This window comes from Balaenoptera ricei, chromosome 10 (genome assembly GCF_028023285.1).
Source record: "Balaenoptera ricei isolate mBalRic1 chromosome 10, mBalRic1.hap2, whole genome shotgun sequence".
Taxonomy (NCBI): Eukaryota; Metazoa; Chordata; class Mammalia; order Artiodactyla; family Balaenopteridae; genus Balaenoptera; species Balaenoptera ricei.
The window spans coordinates 68,556,230-68,570,853 of NC_082648.1; the positions used below are offsets into that span (position 1 = coordinate 68,556,230).

A 14,624-nucleotide genomic window follows, 5' to 3' on the forward strand; every position below is an offset into this window, starting at 1 on the left:
TTATGTACCCCCAGTGTCCAGCACAGTGCCTTTCAGGAGGTAGGTAAAATTCATTGTGTGAGTGAACCATTTCTAAGCAGATTAATTGACAACTTGAACATGCAAAATGCCGGGAAAAAACTTGCTTGCTTGATTAATTAACACAAAACAAAGGTATAGAAGAGTCCTGACTTGTCACTAGGCCAGCAAGTGAAAAAAATCTTTATTAACCTCCACCAAATAATCGTCCCACATGTGTCCCAATTTTAGTTGGATTACCAATTTAATATTAATATTATTTTATTTTAGTATTATTAGTATTTTTTATTTAAGAAACTAAAATCTCCCATTAAATAATAAAAATACATTCTTTACATAGTGAACAGAATAGCTTAGTAGATCATTCATACCTTCATAGGATTACCTTTTCTAAAGAGAAATAAAATCATATACAGTTGATCAAAGTTTTATTTTCATTCTTAATGAATTATAGTATTTCAAAGCTATAAATGAGGTAGACAGTGAATTGGTATCTGTGATAATATTTTTCCTTAATGATATATTTTAATTTAACAAAAATTGATATTCTGAAGTATTAAGAGATTTGCAGTTCATTTTGTGCCCAAATCATCTAGAGTACAGCAACCAGTTCATAAAACATTTCTCTTTTTATTGAATGCAAATGGTTCATGATATCTTATGAATAAATGATGAATGAATCCTTTTTTTCTCAACAAAGTTAAAAAAAGTTATATTCTGGAATTTAATACAAATCTATAATTACAATGGCTGAAAAAAAATTGAAAATGTTTATAACTAAGTTGGATATTCAGTTTAACTTCTAAGTACATAAGAGTTACCCACTTGAAACAATCTGTGTTTCACCATAAAAGCTTACAGTGGATATTTAAATAAGATTTTCTTTTTTGCCATAGAGGACATATAGCCCAACATCTGCAGGGTAAAAACATGTTGGAAATCCTGGTTGTCTGCTTTGGTTTTAGCTTCCTGATAACCACCAAATTTTCAACACATCCCTGTTTCTCTCGTTAAAACAAACAAACAACAACCAAAAAACCCCACAAAAATCCTTGATTCTCTATCCCCTTGCAGTTACAATACTCTCTCTTCATCTTTAAAGGCTTGCCTATACCCAATAGCTTCGTTTTCTAACCTAGAACTTAACTCTGCAATCCTCTCCAATTGGCCTCTGTCATCATCATTTCATAATAACAGCTTTTTGATAATTTCCCTAGTGACCTCTATTTTTTCAGATGCCAATGGACATTTTCAGTCCTCTTCATACTTGACTTTTCAACATTTGAAAGGGTTGACTTTCACTCTATCTTAGTCACTTTCTTCCCTTCTAAGGCACAACATGCTCCTGTTTTTCTGAAGTTATTCTTATGCTCATTTCTGCTACAGTACTTTTCCTACTTGTTGCCTGAAATATATTCCTCTTATACGTTAGAGAACAGCCAAGTGTCACTTCCTGAGGGAAGCCCCCCTTGACCTCTCTGACTAGGTCAAATCTTTGTAGTCTCTCTTAAGCACCTTGGGTTTTTCCTTCCTGACTTGTGTCACAGTTGCCATTTCACATTAGTTTATAGGCTCCTTTGATTTATTTGCCCCTCTCTGTTCTGAACTCTGAGAGGGAAGCTATCATGTTAGTGTTTGCTCAACATCAAGTCTCAACTTTTAGCCTTGTTTTTGACACATTCTGAGTTCTCAATAAATATTTGTTAAATAAATGCCTGAATGAATATATCAGAAAAAAAACCCACAACAACTTCATTTGTAAGTAAGGACTTTTTTCCCTGAGAGAGGAAAAAGTAATTCTAACATTCTCTTTACTAGAGAACTTCATGAGCAACTTAAGTAATCCGTTATATTTTTTAATAACCAAAGATTTAATTTTGTTCATTGACCTGGACATATTTAATGTATGCAATTCTGGAAGCCATGTTGGACTGACCAATTAAAGTATGTAAACCAATTCTGAATAATTCAGTCCTTATTTTTGAGAGGAAGAAAACAAACAGTACCTTTCTATAAATTTATTTTATTAATGCATGCTGATTGAAACAGACCTATCCCTAGCAACATATGGACAAGGACATACTTGGTATAGAGGTTTTGTCAAAGAGGAAGAACGTAACAAACAGTACTCTAATATAGGAACTTTCATGTATAAACAAATTTAGCAACCTGCTGTGTGTATGAGGGCATGTGTGTGTGTGTGTGTTTGTAAATGGTGGTTATACTCTATTATGTTTTCTGGCCTCTCTCTTCTATTTCCTATTTGCCCCCTTTTTCAGAAGGCCTGGCATCTGCTAAATCAAAACCCAACCCTTCTTCTCAAGGGCAAGCAAATCCTCCTTGGTCCTGTCTTTCTCCTTATCTTTGCTTGGGTGCTAATGTACAAATATGTATCTTGTACACACATTTCAATTGCCTAGTACAATGGAACCCAGGCTTCCACAATGGTAGTGGTGGTTGAACAAGAAACCAGCTTAGCTGACAAACATCTCATAGTAGTCCCTTATGATTCTTTTAATATCTGAGGCATCCGTTATATTGTCTCCTCTTTCATTTCTGATTTTATTTATTTGAGTCTTTTCCCGTTTTTTCCTAGTTAGTCTAGCTAAGGGTTTGTCGATTTTATCTTCTCAAAAAGATCAACTTGTGATTTTAATTTTTTCTATTGTTTTTCCATTCTCTGATTTACTTCTACTCTAGTCTTTACTATTTCCTTCCTTCTGCTAACTTTAGGCTTAATTATTCTTCTTTTTCTAGTTCCTTGAGGTGTAAAGTTATTTTATCTGAAACCTTTCTTTTTTTTTATTGACAGCGTTTATCACTATAAATTTACCTCTTAGTATTGCTTTTGTTGCATCCCACAAGTTTAGTATGTTGTGTTCTCATTTCTTTTTGTCTCAAGATACTTTTAAAATTCTCTTTTGACTTCCTTATTGACCCAGTGGTAGTTCAAGAGTGTGTTGTTTATTTTCCATGTATTTGTGAATTTTCCTATTTTCTTACTGTTTTTGATTTCTAGTTTCATTCCATTGTGGTCAGAAAAGATACTTGGAATGATTTCTGTTTTCTTAAATTTGTAAAGACTGTTTTGTGACCTAACATATGATCTATCCTAGAGAATGTTTTGTATGCACTTGGGAAGAATGTATATTTTTCTGCTGTTGGGTAGAAAGATGTTGGCCAAGGGATACAAAATTTTAGGTATTCATGATGATTAAGTTCTGGAGATCTAATGTACAGCAATGTGACTATAGTTAACAACACTGTTTTGCATACTTGAAATTTGCTAAGAGGGTAGATCATAAGTGTTCTTACCACACACACAAAGAAAAGAAAGAAAAAAGAAAATGGTGACTATGTGAGGTGATGAATATATTAATTAGTTTGTGGTGATTATTTGATGATGTATACATGTATCAAAATACCAAGTTATACACCTTAAATACATATAATTTTTGTTAATTACACCTCAACAAAGGTGTAAATGGAGAAAAATGATATAAAACTGCTTGTATATAAAAATAACACAAAATAAAATAGATTGTACTTTAAAAAAGAAAAAGAGGGCTTCCCTGGTGGCACAGTGGTTGAGAATCTGCCAATGCAGGGGACGCGGGTTCGAGCCCTGGTCTGGGAAGATCCCACATGCCACGGAGCGGCTAGGCCCGTGAGCCACAACTACTGAGCCTGCGCGTCTGGAGCCTGTGCTCCGCAACAAGAGAGGCCGCGATAATGAGAGGCCCGCGCACCGCGATGAAGAGTGGCCCCCGCTTGCCACAACTAGAGAAAGCCCTCGTACAGAAACGAAGACCCAACACAGCCATAAATAAATAAATAAACAAACCAAAAAAAAGTAAAAAAAAACACATGTTGCTAGGCTCTACCTACCCCCAGAGTTGCTGATTCAGTAGGAATCAATAATTTGCATTAAAAAAAAAAAAAAAAAAGAAATCAATTTGGATTAGTTATTACCTAGAGTGGATTATTAGTTATTAGTCGCCATAAATCTATCTTGGCGTTAAATTATAAACCAGTTGGTATAATTGACCTTGATATGGCAATTGCCATTTTAATGTAATAACAGTCTCTTTGAAATCAAGGAATGAAAGCTTGCTTTCATTTTATATTTGTTTGCATTTCACAAATTGTATATTTCATAGCAGCAAGCCATTTCAATAAACTCTTTGGTATCCTCACGAGATTAACCAGGGCAGATGGTTGTCTGTTAATAATTCAACAATTATCTTTGAAGATACGTACTACATTCTGCCTTCTCAGGCAACACATTAGTTAGAAGAAGCAGAGGATTTAAGATTCTGAGTTGTGTTGTAGTAGCATGGTCACTGGACTGGAAATATGAATATCCATGTTACTTATCTTGCTCTGCCTTCATCTACCTGTATGACCCTGGACAAATGAATTCACCCTCTTTGGGAATTCTTCATCATTAAAGCTAGAGAATTGGCACGTATTCTCCCAGCTCTGCACTTCTGTGACTCTTCTCCAAGTCAGTTGTTTTTTTTTTTTGTTCTAGAATAAATATATTATTTGATAACATATTTTAATTTTTTAACTCTGGAATTAATTCCAATTTCTTTTCATAGTGAATGATGCTCACCTTCCAAACGCATTTACTGAAGAAAGGTTTCATTCTAAAATAATGAAAATTTTTAACTTTTGAGAGGAAGCATGGAAGTTCAGCCTTCCATAGCATGATTCCTGAAACTTCTACATATTAATTATTTGGCCTCAGACAAGCTACTTAACTGTTCTCAGCCTCAGTTTTCTCATCTGTAAATATCACTATTAATAGTACCTTTCTTACATGGCATTAAATTGATTAATCCATTGAAATCCCTTAGGAGAGTTGCCAGGATATAATTGTACAATAAATATTAGAAATTATAAGCTACTATTATTATTCAAAACTATGAATTTTTTCTTTCCCAGAATAAAATTCTATAATATAAACACTAACCATTCATTCCCATGCAATCCGGCCATTGTAATGCTTGAATTTTCAGGTACTCACATTTCTTCTTTCAAAGTGTGTTTGTCCTCACAACTGTGAAGCAGCCATCAGAACACTAGAGACTACTCCCTTTGGAGCCCATTAGTTCTCTTCTAAGCGCCAGGCAAAGGAATCAGCACACAGAGATGTGTTGATCCTGCTCCTACCAACTTTGAAGAATGAGCAGCAGTGTGGAAAATAACCCAGTGGTCTCTCCCCTCAAGGATCTGTCCTTTCAGAGTAGAACTTGTGAGTGAAATGAGAGTGGCCTTGAAGTCTTTAATCTGCAAATAATATAACACACTTCATGGTTCATTATTATCCGAACATTTATAACCCTTCACTTCTATTTTTGATGGGCTTTATCATTACTAGCTTTTAAACTGCCTATATGTCTTTGAAAACTTCAGAGTATTCAGCTTGATAATCTCTTACTGAATGTTCTTTTCCTGAATTCATAGGAGGATGGAAGAGTTTAGATACCCCTATTTTTTTCTTTCTTTATAGAATGATTAGTGTAGAAATGAGCTCTATACTTTCCTTTATTTGTCTAAAAATCAAATAAGACAATGTATGTGAAATTAGTTTGAAAGCTTCAAAGAAATATTATTATATGTATTTGTATGTATAAAATATATACAAAATATGACAGTATGTACAATATAAATTTGTGTAAAATATGAGACATTATTATCACTGTATATACATGGATCAAAACGTTAAGTCATTTTCCAGTATGAAAGTCTCATGTTTGAGAATATTGAGGATAATTCTTTGAACTACTTTCAAATTATTTTTGTATTGAACACTCTTGTTAAATCATCCCCAGTGTTTCTTCAATGTTATGTTGTCTGCTCTGTGCTGCACTGGATCTGTAACCTCCATGAAGACATCCTATGATGTATTTTTCCACACATGGATGTTCTGAATTCTTAGCCCCTCCCAGGCTTCTTTTCCACAATGTAATTGTCACTTGCATATATAGAGTTATCTTCTCTTTGCAAGAAATTTGCACTTCCACCTATATTAACCTGTTTTCTTTATTATCCCCTTTTCAAGGACAGAGATATGCTTCTTTCCAGCATAGAGTATGTTACTTCTTTAAGACTAGTAGTCACAATTGTTGCTAACTAATACACTCAATAGGCACACATCAGAGACTTTTCCCTTTTTCCTCATATAATAGAAAGTTATTTCTTTCTTTTAAATCTAGTATAATGGCAATGAGCTTTTATGTATGTACAGAATGAGAAAAATGATGACTCAGTTATTACTTTGATCCCAGCTATATAATTTCATAATCTCAATTGGAAAAGATTGTAAAGCTGATGCCAGCATCTTTTAGGTTTCTCACATGACTAATTGTTCAAAGATTTTTATTTTTGAGTGTATTTTTCTCTCTGTGTGCCTGTGTTTTATGTTAGAACAAGCAAGTGCAGCTATTGTCATAGCTCCATCAACAATATTTATTGGTGCCTATTGTGAGCTGTGCATTTTGCTAGGGTTGATAGGGAAGCAGAATGTATCAGATACACTCCTTGCACTGAAAGCACTGACAATATAGTCAAATAATTAAGATTAATGTAAAGGACAGAAAGCAAACCAATTGAAGAGACACTACCTAAGAAATTTCTTACAGTGTATAGAAGATGTGAAAAAATTTCCAGAAACTATTACATTGAACCATTAATACTCTACAATAAATTCTTGAATCTGTTTTGATACAATTTTCTGATGATGGAACTAAATGAGGCTCAAAAAAATTAAATAAGTTGCCTTAGGTCACATAGCTTGTAGATGGCAGTGTTTAGATTCCACCTTGGCTCAAAAATCTGTCTACTAGTCCCTTAAGAGAAGTTTAGGACTACAGTAGACAGGAAAAGCTTTGTGGATGAGACAGTACAAGTAATAGCTACTGTGGATTGAGTGTTGGATGATAGGAACTCCTCTAAGAAGTTTATATGGTTTAAATTAATTCTGTCTCCAAACCCATGGGGCAAATTTTTTGCATCCCGATCTACAGCTGTAGAAACTGAGTATCAGAGACATTGAATAACTTTACCAGTGGCACAAGAGTGATGGAGCTGGGATTTGAAACAAGGTTTTCTGGCCTCAAAGGCAGTGCTCTCTAGTCATAATCTTAAGATGAACAATTGGGAAACTTGAGTACTGCAAACTAGATGGCCAGAACCAGGGTATCAGTGATCTGAACATTAAGGCAAAGGCAGGATGTTGGAGTGTCAAGTGGATATTGTAAGACAGAGGTAAAAAAGGAAGTTGAAAATAGTTTTGATGTCTTCAGCTAGGACAATTGATTAATGGCAGTTATCAACGGAAGTACGGTAGTGTGGGAGCAACAGCTCTTGTGGAGGAGTTTTGGTAATGTAGAGTTTAAAGGGGCTGTGCAGACATTTGTATGATATGGGGAAGTCAGGTTTGAAACTCAGAAGAACTTTCAGAATTAGAGATGTAGAAGAGTTAATAGTTTAAGTCCCTAAGGTGATCAAGATATGCAGAGAGGTGAAGACTGAGAAAAGAAAGCAATATAAATTGAAATTGGAGAGGCGATGGAGGAATCAGAAAAGTGTCCTGAAGACCAGTGGAGGGGAGGTTTTCCAGAAGATGGGGGATCAGGAGGGCCAAGTGCTACAGAGAGAGGTCTGGTAGGACAAAAATTGAAGAGAACTTTGGCAATTTGGGTATGGTTAGTCACCCTGATCAGAGCAGTTTCCTGAGAAAATTTGTGTGTTCATTTTTTTTTTAACGTGGAGAAATAGGAGCATGTTGAAGGTTGTACTCGTAAATTATTGGATGTACGGAAGAGTCAGGCTTTGTACAGCCTCAGGTTGAATAGCAGTATACATACGGAATAGCCACACTTTACTTTCTGGGCAGAAATCTGTTAGGGTAATAATGCAAGAAGCCATCTAATTTCTCTGCTTACAGCAAAGTCTCACTACTCACTATGAGTAAAGAAAACCTGAATTTGTTCCTCTAGTACAGGATAGCAGAGTGATTGCTCATCAGCGTGGAGGAATTCAGAGGTGAAAGCAGTCCTGCTAGAAGCCTTGAACTACCAGCTATCCTAGTGATAAATGCTCTCTGACTGCTGAGAACGGTAAATATGTCAGAGTCCCTAATTAGCTCAGCACTGGGTCTGCAGAATTACCAATTCTATCGCTCTGCTTCATTTACTTGCCATTAATACTTTTGGGGGTAAGCATCTTTTTAGTATTTTTATGACCAAGGTGGAAGCAGTGGTTTATTCATTGGGGGTAGGATCACCACAAGGCCCAGTATGGTCAACTCTAGAGATGGGAGAAGGCAGGGGAAGAACCAAAACAAAAGCAATAGATCTATTTTTGATTTTTTCAACTCTACTGAGATATAATTGACAAGTAAAATTGTAGGATATTTGATATATGTGCACATTATGAAAGGATTCCTCCCATCTACTTAATTAAAACATCCATCACCTCCCATATTAATTTTTTTTTCTGTTGAGAATGTTTAAGTTCTACTCTCTTAGCAAATTTCAATTATATAATACAGTGTTATCAACTGTAGTTACTATGTTATACATTAGATTCTCAGACCTTATTCATCTTACAGGTGAAAGTTTGTACAAAAGGGATAGATCTAGATGGAGTTATAGATAAACATACACATCCTTAATATAGTCATGGAGAAATCTTACTTTTTCAGGCTGGAAGCTAGAGCATGTCCTTCTTAACTGAAGAAAGGCAAGGACTCAAGCCTGAGGAATTGCATCCCTGTGGTATCTACCACAGGAGATAGTGAAGAGGGATTATCAAAATAACAAGTTTATAGAAAGCATTAATTTGAACCAGGTGAAATTTCTGATATTCGACTGGTTTTGACTTACACAAATGGCAAATTCTTATAATCAAAATAATAGGAGGGAAAAGAAGACAGGTTGGTTGGGGACCTCAGGTAGACCACTAAGTTTGGTTTTTGAGACTATTTGTAGCCCTTTGATAAAAATGGATTAAAAGGGTAGGACTAGGGAAACTTATTTACCCTGTGGAGAAGAAAATGAACAGATGTTATGATATCTACCTGTTCATCTGCCCTCTCGCTTCATCCAAGCTGTTTCTCAGAGCAAAACAAAATCTTTGAAGAGATTTTGGCTAGAAAACTAGGGATATATGTAGAAATATTTTGGTTATGAAAGGGATTTCAGAATCTGATAAAAGCAGTTGACTTCCCTCCCTAGGAAAATGAACATATACACATTAAAAAAAAATCAGAATATTTATGAACCCCCCTGAAATTCAGGTCAGAAACCCTTCATTTAAAAGATAAAGATATATTGATTTCAAGCAGTGATACAACCAAAGTAAAATCCCAAACTAAAACTTAATTTTCAAAGGTCTCTTGAAAGCACAGAAAGAGCAGCTGGGCTGGGGTTAATCATTCCACCTTTGGAGATAAGGCATTTGTACTCAGCATGCTAAGTCTTACAAATCATATATATATATATCTCTCCAGGCTGGAGTCTGGTTTATAGATCAAGGCATAAAGAATTTGGAGCAATGAGGCATTTCTCTCCAATTATTTTCTCAGTAGATGGCCTCCTATTATCAGATTTCAGTTATCAGTATATTCTTCTACCAATACTTTGATTGGCTCATTTAGTAATAACATATGGAAAAAAGCAGCAAAGGTTAGTGTTAAATTCTAGGCTCATCCAGTAGGGTAACCAGGCAGGTGGATATTGGAAAATAGCCTAGCCTTGGGTAATGCTTAATGTCTAAGGACTAGGCATTGGTTCTTAATCCTGGCTGTGGATTATAATTATTTTGTGAACACATAAAACATAACACTGTCCAGCCCCATCTCAGATTAGATCATAATCTCAGGGAGTGGGGACCATCTCAGATTAGATTAGGCAGATTAGATCATAATCTCAGGGAGTGGGGACCAGGCACTGGTACCTTTTAAAAGCATTCCAAGAAGTTCTAATGTACATTTAGGGTTGACAATCACTGGTTTAGAGTAAAATTAGATGGTGGTATGGATACGATGAAGGAAAGCAAGATAAAAGCATATTCTCACAGGTGAGGGCCATGGAATGATGGGAAATCTCTAGTAAATAATGAGTTAGTCGATATAAATTTTTAGTTATTAAATTGTATTTATAGGTAAGTTTTTACTAGAAACTAACACAGTATTGTGAGGCAATTATACTCCAATAAAGATCTACTTTAAAAAAAAAAAAAAAACTTCTTATAAAAGCTCTTGACCACTGGTTGTCAGTAGCGGGGATTTGGCCTTTGGATAGGAGTCTGCCCTTCCTCCTCCCCCATGGTTGCCAGCATCCAAAATAAAGCAAACTTTCCTTTTCACCAAAAAAAAAGAAAAACCACAAAAAAACAAAAAACAAAACAAACAAATAAAAAGGAGTCTGCTATAGTAACATAGGCTCTTAGGGCTGAGGGTCTTAAGGCATAGGGCAATTATCCCATCTGACTTTAAAGCAGCAGTAATGTTTTCAAAATTGGCACAAGATAATGTGAGTTATCAAGAGAGGAACTTCAGGAAAGAAAAAGCCCATCTTTAAAAAAGGTTATGCATGCACTTGGTGCATATTTCAAAACTCACAAATCTCACTGCCCTCTGTTCCCAGCTGTCCAGTTTCTCTCACTTGGAAGCAATCAATCTCTTGTTTACAATAGTTCATTCATGTATAAGCAGTGTCTTTTCTTTTTGTATACAAACAGCATTGTACAAATGGTATGTACACTATTCTACATTTTGCTTTTTTCACTAAATAATATACCCTGGAAAATTGCTTATGTTTTAACAAGTCTCAGGTTTAGATGTTGCATGTCCAAACTTGCATCCCTTGATACCAGGCATGTAGTAGGAACTCAACAAATGCTATTGTCAATTTCATCACCCTTCCTAGATAAATAAGCTGACACTGCTGCACCTGTATGCTGAAATGAAATTCAGAACTAGTCCATAAGGGATTTTTGCTGTCTTCTCCTTAGAACTATAGTAAAAACATGCCTTGCATGACATTCTCAGAAGTAGTGTTCAGAAAGAGACCAAATGTATTTCAAATCCTGCCACAAAAAGAGGCAAAAACTGTAGTTGACTCAAAAATTTTATGTCAAAGTCTGAGAAATCACAAGTACCATTGACCCCCAAGCCTTGAATAAACTGAAATCATAGGATTAATAATAAAGCCAATTTTTTTTTTACTCAAAAATTTAATTCTAATGTTTAAGTATACCTTTGTTTTAAGTTGTATTTCACTACTTTTCTGTGTTGAAAACTTAACCTCACTGGAAATTGTGTGAGAAGTCTAGGCATTACCTGGTTTTCTAACTCTGAACTTACAGCTGTGGTCCATTAATATTAACACATTGAAGCAGTAAGTGGTAGACAATTTTAAGTGAAGGTTAATTTTAAGATATTTGGTATCTGAAGAGAACTGTCATGTTTGCTGTGCTTTGTACCTTTGCTAACCACAATATAAATATAAGCAGTTGATATTTTATAAATCTCTGATGTTAAAAAGTCATGATTTATAACAGCTGAAAGCTCATAATCTCTGCTTTGCCATTTAGGGATTGCTTTCTGCCTTTGTTTTCTGGGCAGCAATGAACACTGTAGACTTTAGTTTAGAGGCAGGGAATCAAAGCAACTGGTAATGACATCGATTGAGTTTTAAAGAGATTTTAAGTTAGCTGCATTACTGCTTTGGGTGTATATGTTGTTTGTTAAAAATCCCTATAATCTTAGAATCTTCTTATTTTAAAATTGAATAGGTTTGGGGCTATTGCCCCTTACTGAATATGCAAGTTCTGGAGTCAGTGTCATTTTTTCCAAGCAGCTCAGCATACTTAGTGTGTTACTGGTTACTTTTAAAAAGCATTATAAAGGAGTCATATTGCTTATGTGTGCATGCATGTCTGTGTGTGCACATGAGCCTTTGATGTGCAGGAGGGCAGGAGAGAAGAGTGTTGGATCAAATCAATAAGGCATTGAGTCATCTGCATTTAGAGTTCATAATGAAAGAGGCTTACTGGCGTTGCTTCAGTTTTCTGAAACTGCTAGTGGTGATAGATGCTGAGAACATATGGGTCCTACGTTTATCACTGTAGTCTCTCCCTTTATTAGACACAAAATAGCTTATAGCACCTGCTATGTAATTTTTAATAATACTACTACACGCACCGCCCCCGCCCCCCCAATTACTAGAGTGTAAGTTCCCTTAGAGCAGGACCTTACCTGGCTTGTTCAAATAATTATTCCCAGAATTTAGAAAAGTGTCTAGACCATAGTAGATGACCAATAAGTATTTATTAAATTAATGAATATATTAGCACTGTTTAATGTATTATGACTGTTTGTATGCAAACAATGGTTTCTGATGAAAGATCTTATTCTGTGCTGTATTATATTTGCTGAGATGTTTATATCATTCAGGTCCTAATGTTTGCGTTAATCAGCAGGCTGTTTTGGGGAACAATAATTTCTTTGCTGTATCATAACTTATATTTTAATCAAGATTTGAGATCAAATAGAAGTTTTAAGAAAATAAAAAATAAAATATATAAATATTAATGTAATTCCAAAATAAGGAAATATCACTCATTGCTTCAAATGATCTTCTGAGGAATGGACAATAAAAGACAAAACAATTGAACCTTTCTTAATTCAACTGACTTACAAAAAACATTGTGAGCTTTTATGCATCACTTCCATTAGTATCCTAATTGTAATGACATGTTATTTTGATTTTTTGTGCTCAATAAATGTAATATTGCTGGAAATTTGGTGCAGGGTCAGAATTGCAACAGTAACAATTTTATATTATCTATAAAAAGTATAATGCAGTTATTAACTATTATTTCTAATTAACTGTTGTTTCATTATCATTAGATACAATTAATTTGAAGGCACTGTAAAATACATCAAACTGTGTCCTCCATGTAGGTAGTCATTATGGTATAGCATTTTCATTATGACACTAATAGCATTCTTTAGTGAGTATATTATCATTGTCCCATGACGCTGGCACTGCAGTGGAATTCAACTCTAATTGGCTATAAAATATCATTCTTCAGTAAAGGTCAAACCATCTTAAAATATTACCTCAGTGCTTTTAGCTTATCGGAATCATATTGGAAAAGTGATTTATTCTTATTTAGCAGGCAAGAAAATGGCAGCATTGACAGGGCAAGTCAATTGCATAAGGTCAGTTGACAAATCATTTTTACGTGGGTGAGGTCAAGTTTCCAAAGTCACAATCTACTGCACAAGGTGATCAGTGCCTAAGACAGATTTGAAGAAATAAAAGTCAAATGTTTACCTCCCTTGGTTAGAAATAGTACAGTTAGTGCTGATATGCTCAAGGCTTCAAAATTTGTGAGTTAAATTATATACATGAGTTGCCAGACTGTATCTGGCAGCTTTTTATACTATGTCAATGTGTTGACCTGTATGGGATAGTAATGAAATAAATTGAAATCAGATGTTTTGGAATAGTTGTGATAATAAAAATGAATTTCTAGTTGCAACAAATATCTTCTTTGGTATTAAAAGAGCACGAGAAGAAGCAACAGAATATAACAAAGAGGTAGTAAAAAAAAAGGAAAATATAACTACATTAAAGAATATTAAGGGTAACTATTAAAAAAATAAATGTAAAAACTAAATAGTGCTCTAGCAAAGATCCAATTAGAAGTGGATAGTGAATCAAAATTATTAAACGGCTATGGTTGGCCTCATATTGTCATCCACTCCTTTATTATTCTCTATTTGGGGAGACCTCTGAGTTGACTTCTAGTAAATTTTTTCTTTCCTTCCTTCCTCCCTCTCCTCTCCTCTCCTCCCCTCCCCCTCCTCTCCTCTCCCCTCCCCTCCCCTCCCCCTCCTCTCCTCTCCCCTCCCCTCCCCTCCCCTCTCCTCTCCTCTCCCCTCCCCTCCCCTCCCCTCTCCTCTCCTCTCCCCTCCCCTCCCCTCCCCTCTCCTCTCCTCTCCTTTCCTTTTCTTACCATAGTTCAGTGTTTCCCAAGTGTGTTTTCCAGAATACAAGGTCCATGGGATGCTCAGATGGGGGATATGGACAAAGTTTAGGAAATATTACATAGAGTCACTCATCTCTTAGAATTTCCTGATGTACTTTAACACTTTTTAGTCTCAAGAAATGGTCCAAAATAGGAAACCTGTTTACCCCAACCCCTTCCAAAAGGATTTGACTGTGAAATATATTTTATATATATATTAACATTCCAGTCACCTGACTTTAGAAACAAAGGAAGAAGTACCAGTGATGAGAATGTATTGAGGAATGAGGGGATATGGTTGGGCCAACATAGATTTTATGGGGCACTTTGAATTTTTGCAGAATTACTGATTTATTTATGCCATGCTCATTTTCCACTTTGCAGGAACATCAGTTAAAAAATGCTTTGTGTCATTTTGAACTGTATAGTCTATAAAAATTGTTAAATTTTTATGAATGGATTATCCTTTGAACATGCATAATGTCATTTTGAGGCTGTGGAAAACCTACATATTTTGAGATATCTTATTGGATTTTTTAAAAAAATTCTTA

The 14,624-nt window shown here is 35.2% G+C and overlaps 1 protein-coding gene across 2 annotated transcripts in view; it reads left to right on the plus strand.

The window, feature by feature from the left end:
- Nucleotides 1-14,624, plus strand: part of ACSS3 (acyl-CoA synthetase short chain family member 3) — a 143,738-nt gene that overhangs the window by 74,794 nt on the left and 54,320 nt on the right. The gene's annotated exons all lie outside the window — the stretch shown is intronic.